The 27,360-nt window shown below is 42.7% G+C and overlaps 1 protein-coding gene and 2 long non-coding RNA genes across 30 annotated transcripts in view; 2 read left to right on the forward strand and 1 right to left on the reverse strand.

Annotated features, from left to right (window-relative positions):
• The window catches only part of NRXN3 (neurexin 3), a 1,197,396-nt gene that overhangs the window by 837,866 nt on the left and 332,170 nt on the right, over positions 1-27,360 (forward strand). The gene's annotated exons all lie outside the window — the stretch shown is intronic.
• The window catches only part of LOC310766952, a 51,802-nt gene that overhangs the window by 1,554 nt on the left and 22,888 nt on the right, over positions 1-27,360 (forward strand). The gene's annotated exons all lie outside the window — the stretch shown is intronic.
• LOC310766739 lies at positions 3,954-26,606 on the reverse strand. Its single transcript, XR_014550399.1, has 3 exons — positions 26,495-26,606; positions 26,021-26,114; positions 3,954-4,170 (listed from the first exon to the last, which is right to left on the reverse strand). It is a non-coding gene; the product is annotated as an uncharacterized lncRNA (long non-coding RNA).

The following is a 27,360-nucleotide window of genomic DNA, read 5'->3' on the forward strand; positions in this document are numbered from 1 at the left end:
ACCCCCTGAAATTTAATTGGGGGGTCCAGAGAACCCCCAGAACAATGTGCAGGGTAGAGGATAGATGTAGGCAACCTGTAATAGTGAGAAGTTCAGCCCCTTTTTTGATGTTTCCTTCTTATAAAATATTTCTAGGTAATGCCCTCTCAAGGCTTACAATGATGCTGTCTTACCAGCGCATTTGCAGTATGAGCTGTAGCGACTCCCATGCTAATCACAAAATGTCTAAAGAATTCTGCCTCCATGAGTTGCTCTGACAGTATAGTTAGCAGCCATGCAAGCAAGAGCCCACTGGGAGGTGTTGACTGCATGGTTGTTGGCCACATCGTCACAGCAACCAGAGGTATAAAGAGGTATAAAAGGCATAAAAGCAACTCAGGTATAAAAGTGAGGTACAGTATAAATATGTTCTCTGATTGTCTCCGGAGCAACCACAGGATAGTCAGCAACCGCACTAGTAAGGGAACATTTAAAAGGGGGCTTAGAATAGCCAGGGGTCAACAAACATTTTCAGCAGGAGGCCGGTCCACTGTCCCTCAGGCCTTGTTGGGGGTTGGACTATATTCTGGAAAAAATAATGAACGAATTCCTATGCCCCACAAATAACCCAGAGGTGCATTTTAAGTAAAAGGACACATTCTACTCATGTAAAAACACCCTGATTCCCGGACCATCCGCGGCTCGGATTGAGAAGGCAATTGGGCCGGATCTGGCCCCCGGGCCTTAGTTTGCCTACCCATGGAATAGGCCTTACTAGGATCTGTGCCAGTGGTGTGGAACCTCAGCCCGAGGGATCAAATGTCACTCTCCGAGACACTCCACAGTCTAAAAAAGATTCCATACCTCTTCTCTACACAATGAGTATGAATAAGTTCAGATGTGACAAAGAACATGTCAAATGATACAATCCTCGTAGGTTTTGATGCAACCAACTATTCCAGATGTTGTTGTTTTCCCCAGCTGATTCCACCTCACCACCACTTTGTGTTTAGCAGATGAGTTAAGAATGGAAAGCAGATAAAGCCATTAGATGAGCAAGGCAGTCCTGTATCAAAAAATGTGCTCAAAGAAATGCAAAGATTCTTCTGACCAGTATTATGAAAGATACATCCTAGTCATATAACTTGGATGTGTGCCTAAATTAAAGTTTGCACAAGGTGTGCTTTAAAAGGGTTTAAAGAAATGTCTTGCATGCCACACTAACCCAACCTGTGGCTTACTGAGACTGCATGAATGTACAGGTTCCCAGAGAGGAGCTTGCAGTATCTTTGATCCTCCCCAGTCCTTTTTACTGTAGCACTATACTAAAATAAGCCGAAGTTTGGCTTAGTGTGTCAACTGTTACTCGCAGTTGAGCTCTCTCCATACTAACCACAAGCTGTAGCCAGGAGTCCCAGTTGGCATGTTAAAGCAAATCCAAACTGCAGTTGTTCATATTCCATATTTGTTGCTACTTAGTCCTGGTTAATCTGGAAATTATGCCTGAGTTTTAACTGAGCAGAGTTTAAAATGGTTGTTTTATTATGGTGATAGATGCTTTATAGGATTTTATAATTTTTGCGCTGTTGTAAATTGCCCTGGTCAATATAAAGCCCTTATATTTTCAGAAATATAATAAAACATTTCCCTGGTACTGTTACCTGAAAGTACAGTGGTACCTCGGGTTACATACACTTCAGGTTACATACGCTTCAGATTACAGACTCCGCTAACCCAGAAATATTACCTTGGGTTAAGAACTTTGCTCCAGGATGAGAACAGAAATTGTGCTCCGGCAGCGCGGCAGCAGCGGGAGGTCCCATTAGCTAAAGTGGTGCTTCAGGTTAAGAACAGTTTCAGGTTAAGAACGGACCTCCGGAACGAATTAAGTACGTAACCACTGTATTTTGTGTTTCGTACACTCTATGTTAAATTTTCAGATGGTTAAGAAAAACATCCAACAAGGAAGTGCTTGTCATGGAAAATGAAAGAAGTGGCTTTACTGTGCGGCTGTTTCCTTGCCTAAGGTGCTCTGGCCTCCTCTTTCAGTAATATGGAAAATAGCTTTGGAGTGTGATGTTTGTAGAGTTTCAATGGTTTATTTTTAGCCCCATCTTTCCATTTCTCTCTTGGAACTCAAGTTTGTTGCACAGAAGCACCAGATTGCCTGTCTGATTGGAGAGATTACTGCATCCACCCCACCCCACCCTGCTGCCAAGTAAGACTGAAAGGTTTCTCATTCCATTGGGACCTTCGTGAAAACCAGACTTTGCCTCCCAGGGAGCATTTTGCAGAGAGGGAACATTAAATCTTAATGAGGCACACATAAATAACGGAATATGCTGCTTTGTGAGTGGGGCTATCTTGGACCCATGCATTGTGAATAGCCAACCTTCAGAAATGGAAATGAGGCAAGGCCTACTCTGGGGTGTCCCAAAAGGATCCCCAGAGCTTTGAGTGGATGGGGACTGGGGAGGGTGGGGGGGGGGAGAACTGCTAGAGGTACATCTCAGTGAAATCTGTTTGACAAAGAAGTGATTCTCTTTCCAGCTGGGAGAACAGTTTTTTCCTGGTGATGGAACAGTGTCTCTGCTACCTCTTTGTGCAGAACTCTCTGCAATGGAATAGCAGATTAGGCCAGCCACAGGTGGGTATTGCACAGGCATTTCAAAGGTGCTTTGATATTTGCTATCCATTTCTGGAGGCAATGAATCCCCACTGGGTAGCACCAAGCCTAACCACTCCATTTATTTGCTATTCTGGATAGCGAGAGGATTTTGAAGCAGTCTGTGAAGCCAATTCTATAGTGAGATTCTTCCCAGTATTTCCCCCCTCTGAGAACGTGATCCAAGTAGCATGCAGGAAGGGCTATATGTTGCTACTTCAGCTTTACTAAATAGTCCATACCAGTGGCGTGCGGTGACATTTTTTCATATAGGAACAGTTAGGGCCAGAGGTGCCAGCTGGCGAGGGTGCTGGTGGGGGGCGATGTCATCATGCCTCCCTCCCTAAGATGGGCAGAAGCTTCCTGGACTTTGGGAAGGAGGCACCAGGCTTTAATATTATAATACTCTACTCGGGACATTTAGGGGACTAGCCTAGTCCCCCTAGTCCATTGACCGCTTGGCTCTGGTCCATACCCTTTTAGTCCTCAGGTAGCAAGCTTTGCCACTTTGTACTGCATGAATAGGGAAGGTGACCACGCCTGAAGAATACATCCATGAGGCCATGCGGAAACAATCATGTCTAGCAAGACAATGTTATCAGGACCATGGTGTTAGCAACAAACATTACTGTGTCTTGATCTCCCTTCACCTTAGCACTGCTCATAGAGGCAGACACCTAATGCTGTAGGGAGACAAGAAATAGTTCTCGTTTGTCCAGATCACTAAACTGGAAGAATATTTTTTTCGAACCTACAACAAACTAGAAGTTATATATGAAGCATGAACTGTCCACTCCCACTGCTTGTTAGGAAGGTGAGCACACACTCTGCTTTCCATATCCTTATGCATAAGCACCTGTGACTCACCTTACAGGTTTTCCTTATCTCTCAACAGGGACTTCTCTTTAAAGTTTCACTGCTCTTCTCCTGTTTTCTCTATCTCTGATATTGCCTCTCAGTTGCGACTTTCTCCAGTGTTATTATTCCAAACCTGGGCCTTTGAAAATAGAAAATAAAGTGAGACTAATGGTGTCTGCTTTTTGCAGTCTTCTCCCACACAATGCCACTGCTTGGCTGAACATGCTTGTAGGGACATTTCACTGAGCGACTCATCAGTGACCATAATGCACAGGAAGGTGCCCACTATTGCCCTGTGGCACTTCTAAAACAATTTCCTAAAGATCATTTAGTGTGTAAAAGCTATTTTCAATTTCGGTTCAGCAAGGAACAATTGCAAGAGGCAACAAAAAAAAATTGCATTCATGGGGAAAAGAAATCCATTATTTTATTGTGTATGTTGGTTATTATTTATCTGCTTATGCACAGAGCATCACTCCTGCTGGGCTGTAATCTTAGACTATTGTGGCTTCTTTCTTCCTCTTGCATTTGACAAAAGACCTTTGCCGTTGCTGCAGTTTCGGCAATTGAATGTTTTGAAGGGCATCATAAACACAGCTAATCCCCTGCCGAGAAAAGCAGCTGGCCATCCCTGTAAACAGCTTTTGTTGGACCCAAGACTCAGGCATCTGTGCAAAACAGAGGGTACAGAGAAAGAATATTAACATGTATGAGTTGTTTGTTAGGTCACTGGACTGAAATGTTAAATACTGCAATTAAGTAATATTAAGTACTTATAACTCCAGCCCTAGTCAGCCACCACTCAATAAATGCACCACTTGTCTTTCATGTCAAGCATGACAAAACGAAAGCATTTGTGGATTATGTTAATTATAAAGGGGCTGCCATGCCCCTTTCTGCAGCCTACCAATCAGTTTGGTGGCCTTAGAAACCAACTGGCAGCAAAACAAACAAACAAACAAACAAACCTGGTGGGAAGTGAGCTTTAGCCCACACTCTTGAAGTCACTATGCAGAGTCCCATAGGCATTACATCATTGCTGTGCGTCGAACTGCTCAACAGAGCTAGAACTTGGCAGAGGAGTGAGGCACGGGAGCAGAGGTTGCGCAAGTTGTTACCCAAGTCTCTCTGTTTTTGGGTAAAGGCTACAACTTGGGTGTCCTTAAGAATGAAAGGCCAAATGAAAAAACGATAAGGGGACCCTAGTGAGAATTTTTGTCAAATGTAGGTAGCACCAGTGGAAGCTGGTGACCATAGGGGCTGGTAGAGCAGAAGCCAGAGAGGCCAACAGTAGATGAAGCCAGAGTCAATGATAGGAAGAGCTTTAGCCCCCCCCCCATCTTTGTTGAGTTGTAGAAGCATTCCCACACTCTACATTCTCCTCATATGTACAGTGGTACCTCAGGTTAAGAACTTAATTCGTTCCGGAGGTCTGTTCATAACCTGAAACTGTTCTTAAAGTGAAGCACCACTTTAGCTAATGGGGCCTCCCGCTGCTGCTGCGCCGCTGCTGCGTGATTTCTGTTCTCATCCTGAAGCAAAGTTCTTAACCCAAGGTACTATTTCTGGGTTAGCGGAGTCTGTAACCTGAAGCATCTGGATCCTGAAGCGTCTGTAACCTGAGGTACCACTGTATATGCATGGTGCCGGGGAATATATAAATAGAATCATACCAGGAAATGGCAGGAGAGAGCTGAAGAGTCCTCATGGCTTGCGAGGAGACCCTCCCTGGAGCCTGAAGAGGATGCCAGTGAGGGCAATGGAAGCCCCGAAGAGACCGGAGGCACAGTGGGGCTTTGCTTAGGCTGCTTGGCCTCCCTGCCTAACAGCTGACTCATGGGGTAGTGCAGCAGCAGCAGCCGCTTTCCTGCACATCCTGCAGCCTCCAGCTGGCCCCAGAGCTTCAATTCTAGTTGAAGAGAGAGTTGTGTAGGGAGAGAGCAGGAGAGCAGGGGGAAAGAGGCATTCAGAGGCTTCTTAGAGGGTGCTCCCCCATTTTGCATTATTTCACTGCACACAGGGGGCCGGAACCTAAAGCTCATGTAAGTGGGGGTGCCTGTACAAGGGCAACATTGAAACCAAGTGGGGGGAAGCTAACAGCCAGTGCCACACCATGGGCTGGTTTTAAGTAAGAAGGCTGGCAGGTGTGAACTTGCTGAAAGATGACTGAGGTTGGTGTAGCGCTGTCCCATTCCCCTTAATGGATCAGCCTCCACTGAGCAGAACCCTGTCCTAAAGCCAGCTTAAGGGAGGGAACTTAACTCAAAAGTGGAGTGAGTAGGTCTCTGAAATTTGGGGACACTCTCATAAGACCACATGATTGTCTTTCACTAACATGCTTGAGTTTATTGTCATCACACAAGTAGAATGTGAACTGTTGAGTCTCTTTTCTGAGTTTATACTGTCAGTTTGATTTATAATCTCATTTACTCACATATGGAATTTAAAGTTCATGTATTGCATGGTCATGCAAATGATCATTAGTTTTGCATCTAAACCTGAGTAAATACATCTGAAACGACTGCATAGTGCTTGTCCTTTTTTTACCCCTGCCTCTGGTTCACTCTCCTTCCTCTGTTGTTTCCATTGTTTCCCTTTATATTATAACCTCCTTGGGGTGTGGACCTGCCCTCTTGTACTACACAGAGCATGAACAATTGGTTGTCTTTTATAGCAATATCATGTCCCTCCAATCCCCTTTGAAAGAATGAGTGGTCTCCAGTTAATAATGGCCAAAGTCTGGAGGGAAAAAAATGTTAAGTAGCTGGCCTTGAATGGAGCAGATGCAAAGTGTCTTAAATACCAAACACAAAACTTCACCTGAGCTTTGAAGTTCAAGTTCTCCCAGTTTCCAACCACCAGAACACTGAAATTATTGCAGCTTTTGGAATGCAACCTTAAAATAAACAAACACATCAATTAATAAGCCTGTCACTGAATAGAAAAGAACTGAGAATCTTTCTATTGAGGTAATAGCCTGCTGATCATGCTGCAGAAGACAAGGGGAAGGACTGGGTCGCTATAACCATCATTTGCCAATATCCAGCTAAGAAAACTGGTGTGTACAAAGCCCTCCATGCCCCTTTCTTGTTAGACTCCTAATATCTGCTGGTAGGTCTGGAAACAGAAGTTGTTCACTGGGTGGGTAGAGCCTCTAAGGGTAGTCAATGTGATGCCATCCAGATCTTTGTTCTCATTATCCTATCTATTGGTCATGCTGATTGGAGCTGGCGGTATCAGTAGTCCACAACAACTGGAGGGCACCATGTTAACTATCTCTGGTGCAGACAAAACAGAGCTACATGGACCATTGATCTGATTCCAGCATATGCTATGATGCTGCCAAGCCATTCTGGATTGCTTTCAGTGGAATGCTCACTGAAATTCATGTCAATATCCACATTCGAAGTGCATATCCTGATCCACATTCTGGCCGAGCTGGTTCAATTCATATTTTTTTTTTAAAGTTACTATGGATGGATGGGAAGAGTATTTTCCTATCTTTGGAAAGAAAGAAAAATAAGTACATTGAAAATGTCAATTTTTTTCTAGCTTTTCTAGAATATAAACAGCTAATGATGGATGCAAGGACTGAGAGCATCAGCCTGGTTAAGCAAAGTAGCCCAGCCTTTTGTGGCATTTCAGTCTTTAATCTGTAATATTTGTAGCCTGGCAGAAGCTATATTTATTATAGAACTGGAATAAGCTTAAATATTTGAATTTGTTCCCCTTTCCTTGCTGCATACTCAGCCCTTCTTCTTAGCTGCTTGGCCACTTTTCCCTTATCAGAGGATTGTAGTAGGTTTATTATTTAGATTCCCTTGCCTTCTTTTCTGCCTTAAGTCACCCAATGAAGTGCATGCATAAAACAAACAAAGGAGAATGTATTTCTCTGGGACCCTGGAGGGAATGAACAAAATCAGCATTTAAATGGGAGATATTTAGAGGGCTTTAAAATAAAAGGGAAAGCCTTGGTTCCATAAAATGGTAATGTGCACCTAAAATAACATATTTACACATATTTAAATATCCACCTGTATTTAAGGAATAACTCTATTCTAATAGCATTAGCCTCAATGGGAGAGTCAGGTGCAGCAAATTGTATAACATTTGTATTATTTCCTGTAATTGAAAACGCCAAGTGCCTGCATTCATTTACGGAATCCTTTGGCCTTATGCAGTGCTAGAGTGAGCAGCTATTCTAAGGCATGCCATTCCTTCCCCCTTATCTTTATTTGAATGTCCTTGCTAAGATAGAGTTACATAGAAATTAAATGTCATTTGATTCTCTCCCCACACCTGCCTTTTGGTGGAAACCACTTTTAGGAAAACTGGATGAGTTGCCCTACTTTCCATTATAAACGGGACTGACTTGTGTGACGGAAAAGTTTGTTTTTGATGGGCATGTTGGGTCAACAAGTGCTTTCTTTTCTTTCCCCTTGCCAGCAAACGGTTAACGAATGGCAGCTTATGATTGGCCAGGGTTCTGGGAGGGGGAGTTGAAAAGGAGAGGATTTTGAGAGACAGTTTGTCGGTTAGGATAGAAGTTGGGAGAGGAGAGAGAGTTGGTTCTGGGTAGAAACATCCACTTTGAGCAGACTTCCTCAACCTTGGCCCTCCAGATGTTTTGAGACTACAATTCCCAGCATCCCTGACCACTGGTCCTGCTAGGTAGGGATCATGGGAGTTGTAGGCCAAAAACATCTGGAGGGCCGAGGTTGAGAAAACCCGACTTTGAGGAATATGTCACAAGCTAGAGAAAGGAGACTCTGAGCTTAGTGTGAAGGACAGTGTGTGGTGTCCTGTAAGAGTAATTAGGCCAGGAATTAACTGGGAGACTGAGGCTGAGCCAGGAGAAGTAGAAGCTATGAGGATACAGTCTACTTAGGACTCATTCCAGTCAGGAGGGGAGATTCTTCTACAAAAAGAAAAGACTCCCAAACCAGTTAAGAGGGGTGTGGATATCCCTTGGGTCTGTTACTTGGAGTACCTCAGTAGTAGGGTTGTCAAAGGGGTGTGTAACAGGGTGTGTGACAGGAAGTACCACCTTGTTTAAGAACCAGAGTATTAAGCGGCAACAGCTGTGCAAAACTGAGAAAGAACTGAAGTGAAATAACATTATAATCTGAAGTATTGTATGTTTTACTCACTTTGTGTCATAAACTTCCTTTATTTAATAAAACCATTCTTGTTTATTTGATCAAATCCTGCCTGAGACTCCAAATTATTAAGTTTTCCCTCACACAAGTCCCCCACAAGATAATCTGGGGTAGTTTGTAGGAATTTGTGGAACTGGTGTTCTCAGTGGTGGGTGCACTATATTTAGGTGAGAATGGGCCCAACGGCACCAGGGGGGAAAGTGCTGTTGCGCAGTTGCAACTTGCCAGAGAGCAGTGTATGCAACTGTTTCATAAAATCCACAAAAATGTTCCACCTTATGCAGACAGCTCAGTTCATGGATGATAATCCTGTTAGAATCAACTGTGAATGAGCCATTTGGTCCAAGTCTAGAAAACAGAAATAGAATTAGGATCACTTCATACTTTGCAGTATGCGATGGAAACAAAATATTGCTGTGCTTTTTTGGGCAACGGAGTTTTTGAGCTATTTTTGATGAAATTCGCCAAAATCTACACTTCTGACATGGGTTGTCCAGATTTCCTCTGGCATTTGAGCAATTTCTGTCTGGACACTGCTTCTAATGGCCGAATCCTGGCTATGTCCAGGAAATTCTGGACATATAACAGGCCTATTGTAAGCCCCTACAGAAGGGCAAGCAGGGCAAGGCCATTTATATTCACCAGACTCACACAAATCAAATCATGTGATCTGCCAGCTTCTACCTCATATGCTAGCTAATGCAAAGTGCCAAAAAAGGACACCACGTAGCATATAGGTTACGTTCTGGCTTCCATGTGCATAGCTGAAATCGCATAAAGTGGGGACCATCCTCTAAAAAGCCTCCAAATGTCCGTTTTCCCCTGCTCTCCAGCTTTCTCTCCCACTGTCTCCCCCAATCCGGACCAAAATATCTGGAGTTGAAGCTCTGTTGCCAGCTGGAGGATGCATGGAAAAGCAGCAGCAGCTGCTGCGCTACCCTGTGCATCAGCTGTTAGGCAGGAAGGCTGAGCAGCCTAAACAAAGCCCCACTGTGCCTCGGTTCTCTTCAGGGCTTCCTTTGCCCTCTCTGATGTCCTCTTTGGGCTCTCCTGCTCTCTCCTGCCTTTTCTGGATTTGAATCCAATTATTTATTTCTTGGCGCTGCACATATACGTGGTTGTGTGTGAGTTGATAGCTCATAAGGGCGGGGATGCCTGTACTACAGAAAACTGATGTTTCCAAGGTAAATAGCTGTCAGGTTTTTGTCTTTGTGGCGTTTCAATTTTAATCGCAATGGGGAAATTGATGTTTTTGTATTATTAATCTATTCTGCATATGACAGTTTCAGTCAAAATGGACCAGAGTTTAGAATCGGCTTTGGCCTACTATTTAAAACGATCAAAACATTGCAAATTACCAAGTCTCTCTCTCTCTCTCTCTCTCTCTCTCTCTCTCTCTCTCTCTCTCTCTCTCTCTCTGTGTGTGTGTGTGTGTGTGTTGAAATAATGCAGCTGCCTGGTAGAACCTACTATCAGAAAACCTCTCCCACTAATCAATCCTTGTTTTCCTCTTGGTAACTCCTGAGAGACCTCCAAGTAAATAAAGCTCTTTAATTAGTGATGTCCTCCTCCACTGCAGTATGGGAATCAATGGCCCCAGCTCAGTCATTGTCAATGGTTTCTTCTTCTGCCTGCCTGCAGCGACTGTACCTTAAGGGCAAAGAGGAGGCCCTCAGCAGCAGCAGCTGTTTACAGGCCACAAAGGGGCTGATTTGAAAGAATGTGCACTGCCTTGATTTCTTACCTCACCTTGAGGACAGGGTGACATGTGTGTGTATGCATACGCGTTTTTATAGTTTCAGCGGAGGTGAAAGAAGTCAGCCCTGTAAAAGAGATTGCTCAAAACTGCTTCTGTAAAGCGCTCGGAGGACACCTTTCATGAGAGCTGAAAGAGCTTTAAAAAATTTCTTTCTTTGATTGCTTTGGGGAAATTGGCACCAATTTAAATTGGTTAAATCTTTCACAATTTGAAACCACTCTTATGGCCCTTATTCTGATAAGAAATTTATCCTGGCAGAGGTTTATCAGTGTTGATAACGGTTTCTGCGGCTACAGGGAAATGTTGATACAGCACGAGCATCTCTCATCTTGACATTTACTTTTTTTTGCCAAATAGAAGGGAATATTGCATGTTGGAAGTGTTTTACTGTAGCAGATTGTCTGCAAATACTATATGCCACAGTTTGAAAGCATGGCTTTGATGGTGTGTCTGCACACTTTTCATTATTCATTGCATTTTGGTGCACTGAGAAGCCAAACTTCCACCCTTCAACCTGCCTGAAATCCTGGGAACCCACTGCCAGCCAGTGTTGACAGCATTGCTTCCTCTGATTGTTTAGCAAGAACAATTGAGTGGCTAAGCATCCTTACCAACTTTGCTGCCTTATTTTGATGGCACTGTGATCTGTATGCAGCATATTCCTAGTATATTGGGAAATGCTACAGTGCCAAGCTAACAAGTAGATTTCCTATGCTTTAAAATAAACTGTGTTGTGTGTACAACTTTAATTATATGTTTTATTTGTGCAGATGGGAATAGAGCCAAAGCAAGGGTTTTTATTTGTTCAGTTATTTATTGGCTGATTAAAATTACCAAGGTTGTAATTTATATGCCTTATTAAAGCTCATATTTGGGCATGTTAGAGAAAAACAAATACTCCCCTATTCTTTCCCTGTTTTCATTTTCTGCTTAATGGCTTTGCACCTGGCTTATTTTTAATTTCCTTTTACATTAGGAGTGTTGGTCTCTCTCCCCTTTACATTAATCAGTGGCTGGAAAGAAGTGTGCAAAAGTGCCTTAATGCAAGTATTCCTGCTAGTTCTTTAAAAATGACTAAGCTCTTTGTGGTTTGGCATGAATCTATCTTTAATAAAAACAAAACAAAACAAAACCCAAGAAGGCAAGCATACCAAACCAATGTGTTCTAAATTGGAATTTCTGAAAAAGGAGACAGACTAGAGCCTTGGACCCAGGGTGATCTGATAGGTAAAGGGTTACTCCCCCACAATGACTTGGATCTAGTTTTCTAAAGTAGCATGGGAATAAAACACAATTTAAATTGTATACTGTGTATTTTCTCCTACATAGTCTTTTCCCCCCCCAGAGCTATAACCTCTAGGTGTGAATTTGTGTTTCTATTTGTTTTCTCTTTTTATATTGTCTTAATTTGTTGGGTGTTATATATGTAAATACGGGACACGGGCGGCGCTGTGGTCTAAACCACAGAGCCTAGGGCTTGCTGATCAGCGGTTCGAATCCCTGCAGCGGGGTGAGCTCCCGTTGCTCGGTCCCTGCTACTGCCAACCTAGCAGTTCGAAAGCACGTCAAAGTGCAAGTAGATAAATAGGTACCATTCGGGCGGAAAGGTAAATGGCGTTTCTGTGCGCTGCTCTGGTTCACCAGAAGCGGCTTAGTCATGCTGGCCACATGACCCGGAAGCTGTACGCCGGCTCCCTCGGCCAATAAAGCGAGATGAGCACCGCAGCCCCAGAGTCGGCCACGACTGGACCTAATGGTCAGGGGTCACTTTACCTTTCTTTATATATGTAAATATAAACATTATATATGAATGAGAGAGAGGCTGAGATCAGGAGTTAATGTTCAGGTTGGGTTTCAGAAGATCAAATGCCTGAGAAATTATAAAATATAATTGTTGCCATACTTTAGCATAACAATTTAGTATAGTGCACAGTGTTTATTTAGAACGCGATTCTTAAGAGTCCCTATAGAGTCAGGTAGTTTTGTCAGCATCATTAGGAGAAAAGCACAGTCTAGTGTTAAGCAAAAACTATAGCATTATGCAAAAGTATACACCCCACCTCCCCAAAAAATGAACACAACCCTTCATGGAATGACAGTTTTCAGTCCTGTGCTGAGGCTCATGTAGAACACAGTTTTCATAATATTCTGGACTCCCTGAATAGGCCTCAGAAACTGAGTGTGGTATTTGCATGGTGGTAATGGAGGTGAACATGAATATGTTGTGATGGAGAGGAAGACCTTAAGTCTGGAGTTACTCAACTGCCAGAAGGAATCAAGAACCAAATAATCAAGGGCAGTCCATCCCATTCAGCCACCTAAGGTGGAACAGGGATTACTGCCTCCTGCCACCACGCTGCTCGGCCCCACCCCCCATGCTGCTGCCAACTCCCACCATCACTACTTCCACCACCAGAATGCCCTGGCTCTCACTGAATTCGGCAAGAGTCAGGACATTCCACAAAGCATTGCTGCTTGGCTTCTCCACCCAATGGCTCAAAGACAAGTGGCAACACAGTATGCCAGAATGCCTCCCTAGCGGCAGTGAGAGGGGAGTGTTCTGACGGCAGTAGATGACTCTACAAATAATAGTGCCAGACCTTCCATGGAGGCAATTTGAGAGAGCAAGAGTGGGCAGTGAGGGCAGCCATAGAGCTGCCTGACATAAGAGGGGTCAAACCAAAGGAAAGAATAGCAGCCTCCTATCCTTCCTTCCTTCCTTCCTTCCTTCCTTCCTTCCTTCCTTCCTTCTCCTTCTCCTTCTCCTTCTCCTTCTCCTTCTCTTCTTTCCCAAACCTCTTTTTCTCTTATTTCCTACAATTCAATGGAGTGGAGACAAGCGAGGACAAATTTTCCCTTCTGCATACATTGCCAGGTACAAAACTGCAGGTGCCACAAATGTATTGTGGTCTTACCTGCAACCACCATGCATGTCATCTGGTTGCACCTGCCGCCACAGCTAAGTAGGAACCACAAGGAAATGCACTAGTGTACCAGGCAAAATTTCTGTGATAAGATGAAAGGATTGTAAATGAAATATGAGGGAAAGGAAAGCCCAAAGGTGTGAGATTTGGGCAGCTGTGTGTGAAAATGTGTAGGAAATTGATCCTTAGCAAACAAATAACTATTACTGGGCTGTCTTTCCTATTGTTCTGTAAACACACTGCTCTGGAATCAGACAGGTAGCACTTTTACGTCTTATATTTGTAGGGAACATGCAAAACAGGAAGATCATGGGTCAAATCACTAACTACTTACATCTATGTAAATTCCACATACTTTTATGACATCCTGACAATTTATCCCAATTTTCTCCCTCTCTAAAACATAGGGTTCTGTTATGTTATTATAGAAAATAAAGCTTGATTCCTGGTCATTATGAAAGGATGGACTCCTGGAGCTTTTTTCTCCCTTAGGACCTTGATCTTACAGGCCTTGATTTGGGGGAAGGGGAGAGAATTGAGAAAGGAAAATAGTGAGATTTAGGCAAGAGTCTTTATTTTTTGTGTGTATGTTCCTGTGCAGAAAATTGCACAACAATAGTGCTGGATGTAATTGCAGAGGAGTGTTTTGCAACTGTACAGATTAGGTTGATTTCGGTGTTCTTTTATGTGTGCCTTCAGTTCTGTCACTGACACCCCTGCAAGGAAAGTCAGGGCAGCAAATATAAGAGAGTGCTAGGAGCAATCCAGCTAATGGGAAATTCACTGAGTAAAATGCTCTTCTTTTGAAGTATGCTGACATCTCAGATTCTCCCTCCCTCCCTCCCTCCCACCCTCCCTCTCCTCTCTCTTCTCTCCCTTAATCCAAATTTGTTTATCCACCAACATAAACAGGTGCTTGGGGAAAGGTTTTGCCATTTGCTTAACCTCCTCCCACCAAAGCTGTGATTTCAGCACAGATTTGCAAAGTGCCTGCTGAGCTGCCTTTGTTTGTGTTATCTGTTCCTTTGCACACACCCCTTTCATTGCATTGCCCAGCCCAGCCCTCCCTCTTTTTCTTTCTTCCCACTTAATTTCTGCTTAGATATGTAGTGTGCTTCTCAGCTTCTTAGTCCTCAATTCCAACTGAAAAGAATTCTAAGTCTGTGTAGCTGCATTTACTCATCCCTTCCCAGTATTCATTTCCTCTTCCTCTTTTTCCCACCCCGCTCACCACACACAATCAAAATATAGATTGTAAGCTCCTTGAGGTTGGCCCCTGTTATCTGCTTAGGTTATGTACTCTGTTCCCTGACAGTCTTCTGAAAATAGGGATAATGCACCATCATTTATCACATACCAGTCCAATGATGCAAAAAATTAACTAACTTCGTCCTGCAGTCATTTTTTTTACTCCAAATTGGAGAGTGTTCTGGCTGTTGATGCCTTTTGGGTGTAAATTTGCACTTGTTTACTAATCCCACTGTCCAGATGACTTCAGTAGGACTTAGGATAATTACCGTAATGACAAACCCCAGAACTTGGGATCGCCTCCAAACAGTGGCGTAGCATGGGGGGTGCAGGGGGGCCCGGCCGCACTGGGCGCAACATCTGGGGGTTAGGGTTAGGGGGCGCAAATCCACAGGTTAGGGGGCGCAAATTACTTGCCTTGCCCCGGGTGCTGACAACCCACGCTACGCCACTGCCTCCAAACCTGTGCCAAAGGAACAGCTAATGGCACAACTAGACCCTTAAGGAAAGTAATTGGGAAGAGAAAGATTGGGAAGGGGTAGACGGCCCTTAAATTGGACTTGCTGGATGGAGAACACACATCCAGGGCCAATTTGCCGGGGCTTGCCAAAAGCAGATTTCAGCACAGGGCAGTGTCAGTGCACAAGCAGCTCAGTACAGGCTTGATAGCATCCCTGCTTTACTAACTGTCTCCGGTTTGGCCCTTGCGCTGGTCTCCTGGAGAGTGCTGAGTGGTCATGGATAAGGCTTAAATCTCCTTAGCTTTATCAATGCAACATCATACTGTGACTTAGGATTATTCTCCAGACACGCATGCTTTGTTTCCCCTTGTAAAAATCATCCTTCACATGAAAACATTATTACGGAGGATGAGAAGGCCATTAATACTGATTAGAAGAAGCAATGGCATTTCCTTCAACATAATTAAAGTTGCAGGCTGAGCTCTACCATGTCAAAGACCGTAGAACACTTTACTAGGATTTGTCATTGGTATAAAATATGTTGAGGGAGAGCAACGGAGGAGCAGCCGGTGAAAGTTTGTGGGGTGATATCTTGGCTAACGCGGAAGGCTGTATCTCAGCCTTCACCAAGGCTTTTGGTTGTCAGCAGTATTCCACCAAAGTTGCAGAGTCTACTGAAGAGATTGCATTGTCCTGGTACAGATGAGGACTATGGGGAAAGAGGCCTTTTGTAAATTGTTGTCCCTTGTCCCTGATGTGGATGGTGGGTCAAGTCAGCTCCGTGATAGCTTTGGTTATGCTGGGTCAATTCCTTCATGGGATCACCCTTCATGTTAACCCAAGGAGACAGGTCTGAGGATGAAAGCTCGCTCTTGGCAATTCTCCATATATATATATATATATATATATATATATATATATATATATATTTAAATGATATTTATTAAAGTTTCAAAAAAAGGTTACAAAAATAAGAAAGAAAAAGAAAAAAGAAGCAAAAAGTACAAAATACAGAAAAATAAAAACATTTAAAAATAAATCAATCTTTCCATGTCTTGTCTTTCATTTACTTGTTTCCCTGACCTCCTCACACCTCCCTTTTTTGTATTCCAGTTCAATTAGTTAATTCAGCAAATCCTTTCCCTCTTTGTTTTTATCTTAATCCTTTATCTTAATATATTATACCTTTACATTCTCACCTGTTAACAATCCATTTTTACATACTCCTTTGTAACATTACTGCTAAAACCACTTAACTTCATTCCGACATCATTCTAACATTCATTAATTTTACAGTATTTCTGCAAGTAGTCTTTAAATTTCTTCCAATCTTCTTCCACCGACTCTTCTCCCTGGTCTCGGATTCTGCCAGTCATTTCCGCCAGTTCCATATAGTCCATCACCTTCATCTGCCATTCTTCCAGGGTGGGTAGATCTTGTGTCTTCCAATACTTTGCAATGAGTATTCTTGCTGCTGTTGTAGCATACATAAAGAAAGTTCTATCCTTCTTTGGCACCAATTGGCCGGGTAATTCTCCTTATAAACCTGCCTGAAACTATTCCCAGCCACCCCTCCATTCTCAGCCTTCCCTGTACCACATTCCTTCTGAGATCCAGGTTTTTCCACAGTTTCTACAACATCTTCTTGACTGTTCCCTACAACAGTCTCCTCCCTCTGCAACAATTCATTTCCTAGAGTGGCAGGAGAGCCAATGGATGGAGTGAACGTGTTGCTCCTGGAAACTCACCCTGTGCCCTTTTAAAAACTGGAAATGAATGTTAAAAGCCCCTTTCCATGTGGTTTTATTATTATTATTTAGGATACACTGTTGGCTGGAGGTACTGAGTATTAGCTCTTGCTCTATTTCACATCTCTTAAAGTGTGCTAGCATCTTGTGCTTAAAAGTAACAGAGCCTTAACTTTATAGCCATGTAATTGATGGTGATAGCAAACAAATAAAAAAAGCTATTCTGGGTTTATTTGGTGCAGTCCTTCAAGGGGCTGAATCTTCCAAGTGTTGCAGGCTACAACCCTAAACTTGCTTGCTAGGGAGTAAGTGCCAGCAGGACTTAGTTCTGAATAAACACACATTGGATTCTGCTGCTAGTATATTTCAATAGATTTGTTGTGCATTGCATGAATGTAAACTAGGCAACCTCAGTTGTGAGAAAGAGTCAAATAGAACATTCTGAATAGTAACCAGCAGCCACCAAGAGATTTTTCATAGGGCTGCTTACAGCCCCCAGAACAAAACACATCATTGTGGGACGTGTGGCAAAAAAATGATAAAAATAAATGGAGTATTTGTTTAGGAAATGAAAACACAGCAGTAAAAGATGCTGAGAAGCTATTTAGTGCCGCACATTACTTCTTCATCACTTGATTATTTTAGTTTCATTTCTATTTACATACCCAGTTGATTCTTTTGCATCTGGATTGTGCACAATTCTTTCAATAATGTACGGTTCAGTGGCTATAATTACAGGATTGTTAAAGTTCACATTTTACTATTCATCTTGTTATCTCCAGTAATGGAAGGTTAGAATAAATGCACATAATTACACGGTTGGTCCTAAATTATTTTTTATATTGCTCTCACCGGGACACACTTGAAAAGCAAAATTTATTCTCAGTGATTTCCCTCCCCACCCCCATCCCCCTTCACAGTGGTAATATACTTGCAGTGAAAAAAACCAGCCTCCCTTTTCTGCTTCCCAGAGTTCAGGTAAATAAAGCATCTGCAGTATATGCGGCACATCTACTTTAGAAAAAACACACGCAACTGCCCAAGTTCTTTGATAAGAACAAACTGCTGGCACGTTCTCTGGTCGATGCTGCATTGAAAAATGTGTGGAGTGAGGGGTACATGCCGTCTCCTCTCAACTGTGCCCAAGGATGCAGCCTGCATACTTTGCCTAATGGGTCTTAGCAGGACTCACTGAAAATGTGCCCTCTCTGTGTAGTTCCTGTTCATCTGCATAGCCCTGAGTTGTGTTTTGAGGTCATACTAGAATCAGGGTAGCCAATGGGATGCCCTACAGAGGTTATGGGTTCCATCTCCCATCAGCCCCAACAAGTATGACCAATTGTCAGGGACTGGTCAGTGTGGCTACTTCTGTACCAGAATGTGATGAATCTTGTGGAACTGTCCTTTATAGAATTTTGTTTGTTTGTTTTTTTAAACTAGCTTATTGATTCATCATGTCCAGAATTGCTCCTGCGCTGAATGCACTGAACACAGTGGGAAGGGGAGGTAATCAAGATAGCCATGACCCAGTTTTGTTCCCTCTGAACATTTACTAAATGTTAGCAGATGGCTATTGTTTGCTTTGGTTGGGTGCAGTTTTCAAGGCTTTGGACAGAAGACCTTTTAATGTCCCCTTGCTGGAGACATTTTAAACAAAAGATCGGTGGGAATCTCTGAGCCTATTGATATAAATATAAATAAATAAAGGAGGAAAACGGGGGGGGGGTGTATTTTATGGGTGCAGTGCTTACCATGTCAAAGTGTCTTCTTCACAGTGTCTGTAAAAAAAAGTATCCATAGTCTTTGAGTTCTCTGCCATTTGTGTGCTGTATTAGAACACTCATAAAGCACTTGCAACACAATGAAAACATAACACAATGCTGTGGAAGCATTAAATATACTTAAATAAAGTTGAAGCAGTCAGAAATCTACAGATCGGATTTTGAAAAGTTGGGAGAATTGCCCCTATGACCCAGGACTGAGGCCGTCCAGAGTCTACACTTCAGGATCAACTGCTCCCATAAGAAATACACTTTGCTTTGACCCAAGAATAAGTGAAATTTGGTGAAGTTGCAAAACACTACTTGGCCAAATAGCATAACCAGTAGTGTTGTTATTTCTTCCTTTTGTTGGGAGATTCAAGACAGAAAAAAGAAATAACTTCTTCACACAGTGCAATAGTTAAACAATGAAATTTACTCGCACAAGAAGTAGGGATGACCACCAACTTGAATGGTTTTAAAAGAGGACTAGACAAATTTGTGGAGGAGAAGGTCATCAATGGCTACTAGCTACAGTGGCTATGTTCTACCTCCACTGTGAGAGACAATATGCCTCTGCATACCAGTTGCTGGAATCGCTAGTGGGCAGAGAGCTGATGCACTCATTGCCCTGTTTAGAGGCTTCGGGTTGGCTACTGGAATAGATGGGCCATTGGCCTGATCCAGCAGGCTCTTCTGGTGTTCTTAAAAAGAAATGAAGAACATATGATAAACAAGATAAGATAGAAGAGATAAGCGCCTATTTTTCATCTGCCCTAGTGATGAAAATTGCTTCTGCGAGGCCACAGCTGTCTCGGTAGAGGGCCAGGTCACACATGTTCTCCATGTAAATACTTCCCTAGAACAGATTGCATAGAAAACAGTCTAAATGTCTGAAACAGCTTTTTTGTGGAAATTTGAACACTCCATCTGTTGCTCCATTCTGGTCTCCCTGTTTTCATTGGCTAAATCTGCAGTGGGACTAGTTGATCAATGCAGCAAGATTATTCAGGCAATGGCGGTTGCTCAAGAGGTAAACTGGTTTCAACATAAAGGCATTTTATTGGTGTAAGCCATATGGGTCATCCACCCTCCCCGAAGGAAAAGCTTATTACTTATCATTAGAGAGGTGGGGGGGGGGGAGATCCTGAATAATGGAGAGCTCAAGCTGTACTGCATACAGGAGGAGGAAAGGAATGCACAAGAGCAGGAAAAATAAGCAACACAAACTGTGCATGTGTGTGTGGGTTTTATTGTATAACCACAGAGCTTGCAAGCATAATGACTGAGATGCTACTTGGGGATGCTTGTGTGCTACACAGTAGCTGCAATGGAATGATAGGGCTGTTACACACCGTTGAAGATGTAATTAGCACAACTCGGCTCTGCCTGCTTTTCAGAACCGTTGGGATGTATGTGGAATGAATGGCTGCCCAGGAGAGATGAATGGTTTATAAGAATTAGGAGTAGCCTGACCCAGAGGATGATCTTGTTTGACAGAGAAAGAAAATCCTTGCAAGAAGCTGTGGCTCCCACCCATGTCTCTGTAACACACTGCATCTGGCTTTGCTGTTTTCACTGGTTTCAATGAATCTGGCATCACACAAGTGGATATATTATACCCACAGCCCAGTAAGGACAAGTTGAGCATATGAAGCTGCCTTATTCCAAGTCAAACCATTGGTCCACCCAGCCCACCATTGCCTGTTCTCAGTAATATCAGCTCTCCAGAGTGAGATCCTTTTAATTAGATATAACAAGCATGGGACTTGGGGCTATCTGCATACAAGAACATAAGAAGAACCTGCTGGATCAGGCCAAAGACCCGTCTAGTCCAGCATCCTGTTCTTGCAGTGGCCAATCAGATGCCCCAAAGGGAAACCAGCACTCAGGATTTCGAGCACTCGCTTCCCTCCTCTGGTTTCCAGCAATTGGTATTCGGAAGCATTGCTGCTTCCACCTGAGGGGGTAGAGAACAGACGAAATGGCTAGTAGCCTTTGATAGTTCTCTCTTCCATGCTACCACCAGACTGTAGCCACTCCTCATGAAATGCCATATGAAGCTGTTGTCCACCAAACCAGACCATCAGTCCACTGCAAGTTTTTGAGCAGAGAAGGCTGTATTCCCGCTTTCCTACTTGGTTATGTAGGAAATTGAAACTGGGGTGTACTGTGTACAAGGCATGTGCTCTGCATCTGGTTCAGCTGAAATTGCAGCTCCTGCTCGTTCTGGCACTGGAGTTATCTATGCTCTTCCCTTTCAAATCAGACATCTTGTTTCAGCTCCGAAATCTCAGACGAAACAGCGCATTGAAAATGCAGCAACAAACACTCTTGTTTGTTGTACCTTGTGCCTACATCTTTTGTCCCTTCCTGACCTCTGTTTATCTTATCTGTCCAATTATCATTCTACATAGGATGTTGCTCCTGTTGTATCCATGGCTTGCACAGTGCTTTTGCTCAATCTAGTTCTCTAAGCCCTTCACTTGACCCCTGCTTTCACAAGCGCCTTGCTTTCTGATTAATGAGGCCTGGGTGGTTATGGTCCTGCAGCGCTTGAGTGGCAGAGTACAGGAGGGAAGAAAAGAAGCAAAAGAAAACTAGCAGAAAGTGTGCTCTGACTTCAAGCCTCGCTCTGTCTGCCAGAAGTCAAGTTGCCCCTAAAGAGTCTTGCTATACAGCTGCCGCGTGCAATGCTCTTTCTGTTCCATGTTAAAAGGACACATGGACTTGAGCTTCTCTAGCAGCATACAGACCATATCAGACACATACTACCTTGTAAGATTTCTCCAAGAACCTGGCAGAGGAAAATAAAAGCTTCAGAGCTCTCCAAATATAGAAGCATCTGCTTTTACACTTGGTTGGATATTAGGAGTGGATTCTGGATTACATGTTGGTTCTGCTGATACTGCCCAGCTTGGTTTTGTACAGTGGTGAACCTAGCTCTTATGATATGTTAGCATCTTTGACTTTTGTTGAAGATAAAAGAGCTTATGTCATTATGAAGAGTGCCAACTTGGGCTTCCAAAAAACAATGAGCTGTTGGACACAGCCAAGAAACTGTAATTATGAAATGTGATTGCACCTATTATAGGCAAATTCTTTGTTGGCTTTCAGTTCAGGATGCCATTTAGCCACCACCAATTATATCAGAGAGACACAAATGGCTTGATTTTGTTGGACAAGAAGGCAGAGAGTGTTGTTTATGTTAAATGTAAATAGTAAATAATATTCTGTGTTTCCAGACAGAGAATAATACAAATAACTGTAGTGTTTCTGTTACTAGTACTACAATGGATCAGGGCACCAAATAGCAGTATCAGGTGTTCCAAAAAATGTAATGGCAGAAGTCCTATTTTCTAACAAGGTTTCTTCCTTTATTAAGATGGTGGCATTGTGCTATCAGCTGCCTAGTATTCTTTCCTGCTTTTGACAACACTGGTTTTTAGTGAATGCACACATTGGAACCATTCAGACATTAGGTGGACTTTGCCCTGATGCTAACTTGAGATATCAACAGGGTTACACTGGCTTAATTTGATTTATGTAAATTTGCTGCTATTCTTTTTTGCTGGTCAAAGTGAACTAAATGAATCAAGCACATTATGGAACAAGGGGTTGTGATCCAAAGCAAACTACTTGTTCTACTGGCAGTTTCCCTAATCTAGACTAAGTGGTTTGAGAACTGTAGATTTAATGAATGACTTGAAGATGATGGCTCAACATACTTTTAGTTTCCCCGTTTATTCTTGACAAAATAGGTACAGCACTTCATAAGCGAACCATCTATATAAAAACAACAACAACATGGTATAATTTTGATTTAATGGACATTAATTAACTGAATAATAATTGTAGTACTGTAAACATTAGGAGTAGTGAATATCTACAAGAGAACCACTCATGATCCTAATTGTTTCTTCTGTGATAACAACACACAGGACCTTCAATTTGACCCTTTGGATAGTGGAGAAGAATAGGAAAACTCAGAGACAGAGGTTTGGTGTGAGCTTATTTGCGGTCCTGCCTGAAAAATCTAAATTGCACTCTTCCCTACTCACCAATTCAAAACTTTCCTGTGCACTTCAACTTATGTGGCTGACCTCTTCCTTTAAAGCCTCTTTCAGTATGGCACCAGGCATGAACTTTGTGTGTAGGCTTCTCAGAGCTGCATTCTGCTATCATTTATGGCATTGAAGATCTATTTCCTGAGGTTGTCAACACCTCATCTTGCTCATATTAAGTATAACTCTGCAGACACAGTAGTCTCAGAATTACATTTCATTTCTGATACAGGCAAGTCAAGCTTTATCCCCCCACCCTTCCCAATGAGCAAGCCTTGTATTGTCTCATCAGAGAGCATAACTATATTAACTTAATGCTGAACAAAACCTTCAAATACACTTCCGGTTGACCTTCCTCCTCGCAACAGAAGAAAATGAGTTTTGCAGACTGGGCGGGGATGTTGGTGTTCATAAAATATGAAACTGAAGCTGTGACAGTGTTGGGTTTCCTGCTGGAACTCAAAATTTAATCAGCTGCAATCTTTTAGAGGTGGCAGAGAAGTGGCAACTTCCACAATTTAAGGAGCTAACATAGGCCGAGGAGGAGCCCCAGAGTTACAGTGCAAAAATAATTAACTGTTGTTCTCATTTGCATTCGGATGGTACATTCCCATTATTGCAAGCAGTGAGTGAATCACTCCTTACAAGCCCAATTTTACAGCATGTTTCTACCTGGGAGGTCAGGATTCTAATGTATTTTCCTGCATTAGCGTGACAGTTACTTCCATGGTAATAGCCCAGGTGCACATCACTGTGCCAGCCTGTGTACAGGATGTCTTTTGCTGAAATCAAAAAAAGGCTACTCTCTCTTGCAGCATCTGAATGAACCTGACAACATTTGTGGGAACCAGCTACAGGATTATAACCTAATAGTTCAGCGATGTCATTTTTTTAAAAAAATGTCACAGGTGTCAGTTCTGGCACTAACCATTTTCTCTTCTTTAAACTGGGTAAATTTAGTGTTCCCGAAAGTGAAAAGCTGATGACACCCATTAGAGAAAAGTGCTGTGGGGGACAGTTGGTGCATAGACCTCCCATGCATGCTGCTCTTCCGACATCTTATTCTTGATCCTGTGGCAGCAGCCCTTTCTCTCATTTACAACAGCTGTGCAAGGTGGGAGGCAATGGCCCTGATCTATCTACTCTTACTAATTCCAGTTGTAAACAAGGGGAAAGATGTTAATTATAACTCACTTATTCCTCTGGTTTCATTGGGACTTAGGCTGCAAACCTAAACACACCAAGGAGTAAGCCCCACATGACGCAGCAAGACTTACATCTGAGTAAATACGAATAGAATCGTACTATTAGTCATGACTCATCTTAGCAGGATCAGGGCCATTGCCTTCCCCTAGACTACTCAGTGAACTCAACAGTGTTTCATACTTGGGCTTCCACTGGCTAAACATCAACTTTTCTGCCTACTGCACCCGGAGGAGAGAAGCTGTGTGTGTCTGATTGTGAAAATAGAAGCTTGCATCACATCTCCCATGTAAGGAAACGCTCATGCGTCTTAAGGCCAAATCTGTGTGTTCCCACGCATTCCAAGAGTAAATGGGAAATTGCAGGAGATCCTGCCCTCTAGTGCTGGTTTATTCATGTGAGTGTATAGTTGTCATGGTTTTTGTGCTGGTAACAACAATGGCACTTTCCTTTCCACAATATGGCTTGGAGACCTTTGCAGCTCCATTATTCCCCCAGCCTTGCATGGCAAATAAACAAGTCAGGAGGCACTATAGTGAAACCCATCACTAACTTGAATCTAAAGCCTCAAAATGGAAATATATATATATATATGAAAAAATGAAGAAGTAGTAGTAATGAACCTTTCCTTAAGTTATTGTAGAACAGGCCCATGCTGAGCTCAGAGGTTCTGTTGTTAAGTTATAAAGCACAGGCTTTTTGGAGATCATCGCTTGGTTGGAAAGGAAAGGTTCTGGTGCCACCAAAGCTCACTGGATTGCATAGTTTTGGCAGGTTTCTGGTGATAAATCTAGTTTTGCCTTTCTGTTTTCCCCACACAGATACATTTCCCCACACAGATACATTTGTGCTTAAAGTGGCTCACAGTAAACAAGCAGTCTACAAGAACAGTAAAAAATCATAACGGAAGTTGTAATATTACAGCAACATAACAATGTCAGTTCAACACAAGTAACAACTCCTTTTTAAAGAACCATCATCTTAAATATCCTTCGTTAGCTTCTGTTTCTACCACAAATTACTTGTGTTCCTCTACTTTTTGTTCTGTCTCATCTGCATTGTAATTTTGCATACATGAATTCCCCTTTCTATACCTAGATTTTCTTGAAAGGTGAGGGTGATGCTGTTTCCCCCCATTTTTTAAGCGACTTTGAGATCTATATGGAAATGCATAGCTGCAAGTTGGAGAAGCCACTATCCTAGACAAGACTGTAGAAGTTCACATTTTCTTTTCTATAGCATAGAGAAAAACAGCAGAATTAATTTTCTTATCTCTCTGAGCGATCAGTGAGGCTGGGGTGGGGGTTGGATAATGCCTATACTGCTCAACACTTGTCCTTATACACTAATGAAGCCTTGCTGTTCATCAGCTGATAAGACTGGATTGTCACCCAGTGTAATCCATGTCTAGATAAATGTAATATGTTATGGATTTGTTCCTTGCTTAACACTCATTTCCATACCGGTATTTTCATTTAGTCTCTCCCTCGCTCACTTTCTCAGGTTAAGATTGCAAAAATTATACTGGAACTTCATCATGATAATCTAAAATATCTCCCACCTTCAAACTCTGAAAAGTATTGGTAACAGGGATTTGTTTTAGAAATATTGACTTTCCATTGGTGGGGATCGAGTATATAGTCAAATATATCTCCTAAGTTTGTGTGCTGTGAGCATGCTTCTGTAGTCTTGTCCAGAGAGCAAGCTGTTGAAAAAGTAGAATGAGAAGGATGTAGGTTTCATATGTTCCTGCCTCAGTTATTTGGATTTTCTAGTTTCAGTGGGCCCATAGAGATGACCAAACTACCATGGTGTGCACACACTCTGTCTAATTCTCTCTCTCTCCCTTCCCCCACACTCCTTCATCTTCATTTTACCCTCACAACATGCCTGTGATGTACGGTAGTTTAGGCTGAGGAATTGTGACTGGCCCAAGGTCACCCAGTGAACTTCATGGCTAAGCAAGGTTTTGAATGCTGGTCTCCAAGGTCCTACACTGCACTGGCGCTCACACTTGTTTAAATGAAGTTCACTGAGTCACCTTGGCCACCCACTATTTCTCTGCCTGACTTACCTCACAAGCTAGTTGTGAGAATACAGTGGAACAGGGTGCAAAGCCACATACGCCACCTTGAACTCATTTAAGCTACAAGTTAATAAGTGCAACTTAGTAAAGAAACCTGTATCCACACCTTGTGCAAGAAGAACAAATGAACTACAAAGTGCCATAATATTTTGGTTTTCCAACAAGCCTTCCAGTATGGTTGACATTGATCCTACTGCCACCTACAGAAGAAAGCAACATTTAATGGATGAGTGGACCAGATACCTGAACTGAACCCGAGTTTAACCAAGTTCATATGCAAAAGCTCCCAGGAGCTATAGAAGAGAGGCTAACATGAATGTTTTAACCACTGAACTTTGGCCAATTGCTCAATGCAAGCTCCTTACAGAGAAGTGGCCATTAAGTCTGCAGCGGCAGCACCTGCCTTGCAACATGGTAATGTTCTAACCAACCCCAGTATCATCTCTTGAGGGCAGCCAATTAATCCTCTACACAGGTGGGCATCCCACTCACCCTGACAACATTATCATCGCAGGATGAAGTCATTGTCCCCAAGTTCAAAGCACGAACACACATAAATCAATCACTGGTGGAAACACACTGTCCATCCTGGAGCTGACACGGAAAGGCTGACAGTTCAGCAGAAAGAGAGAGAATGTGTGTGTGTGTTTAAGATGAGGATTTCAAATGACTGGAGCCTATTTATGGTGAGTGCTGCTGAACCACAAAATGAAAGTATGCCAATCAGCACTTTTGCATTCCCGAAGGTGGAAGTAGAGAAGGCAAACAGCACTTGTGTGAGGACATGTGGTAAATGATTGTAAAATGATCATCTGTAACCTGCCATATTCAGGAAGAGAATTATGTTTTAATAGCAAAGAAGAGGGACACATGACCAACATCTGACTATATCATGATCTTTTATTCAAGTGCTGTTTTATATTTCATTGTAACCTCTTCATTTCCTGAAAGCTTTCTAATTTCTGGCTTCTGTGGGTGGTGGTGGTGGTAGTTTTACTCCATATCCATCTAGCCTAGCTAGCCAGGCTATAGATTTCACTGGACCTGAATTTTGCTCCACCTGCAAAAATAGTTTGCTTAAGCTCAGCTGAGCTCTAGATCCCTCAAAGCAAATCACCACCTTCCATTGTCATAGCAACTTAGTTGGGGCAGGGAGCAATAGAGTGACAAGACCAGAAGCCCTTGGAATAGCAAAGGAAGCTACTCTCTTCATGCTAGGATAGAGAGCCTATAATGTAGCAAGGGGTGTTGTGTTTTCCAGTCAGTTACTCCAGTCAGTAGCTCTAGCATCCCAGGATTCAGATGGTGCTTAGAATCCCAGGATGGAAGATCTGCATTAAAGCAAGACTACGGTAAAAAAAGAGAAAACACAGCCCACCCATTTGCTGTAACTCAAGTCCACTGGAACATTAGCACAGTCACTCATACAGGAGTGGCCCAGGACAT

This window comes from Podarcis filfolensis, assembly GCF_964270895.1.
Source record: "Podarcis filfolensis genome assembly, chromosome: 1".
NCBI classification, from domain to species: Eukaryota; Metazoa; Chordata; class Lepidosauria; order Squamata; family Lacertidae; genus Podarcis; species Podarcis filfolensis.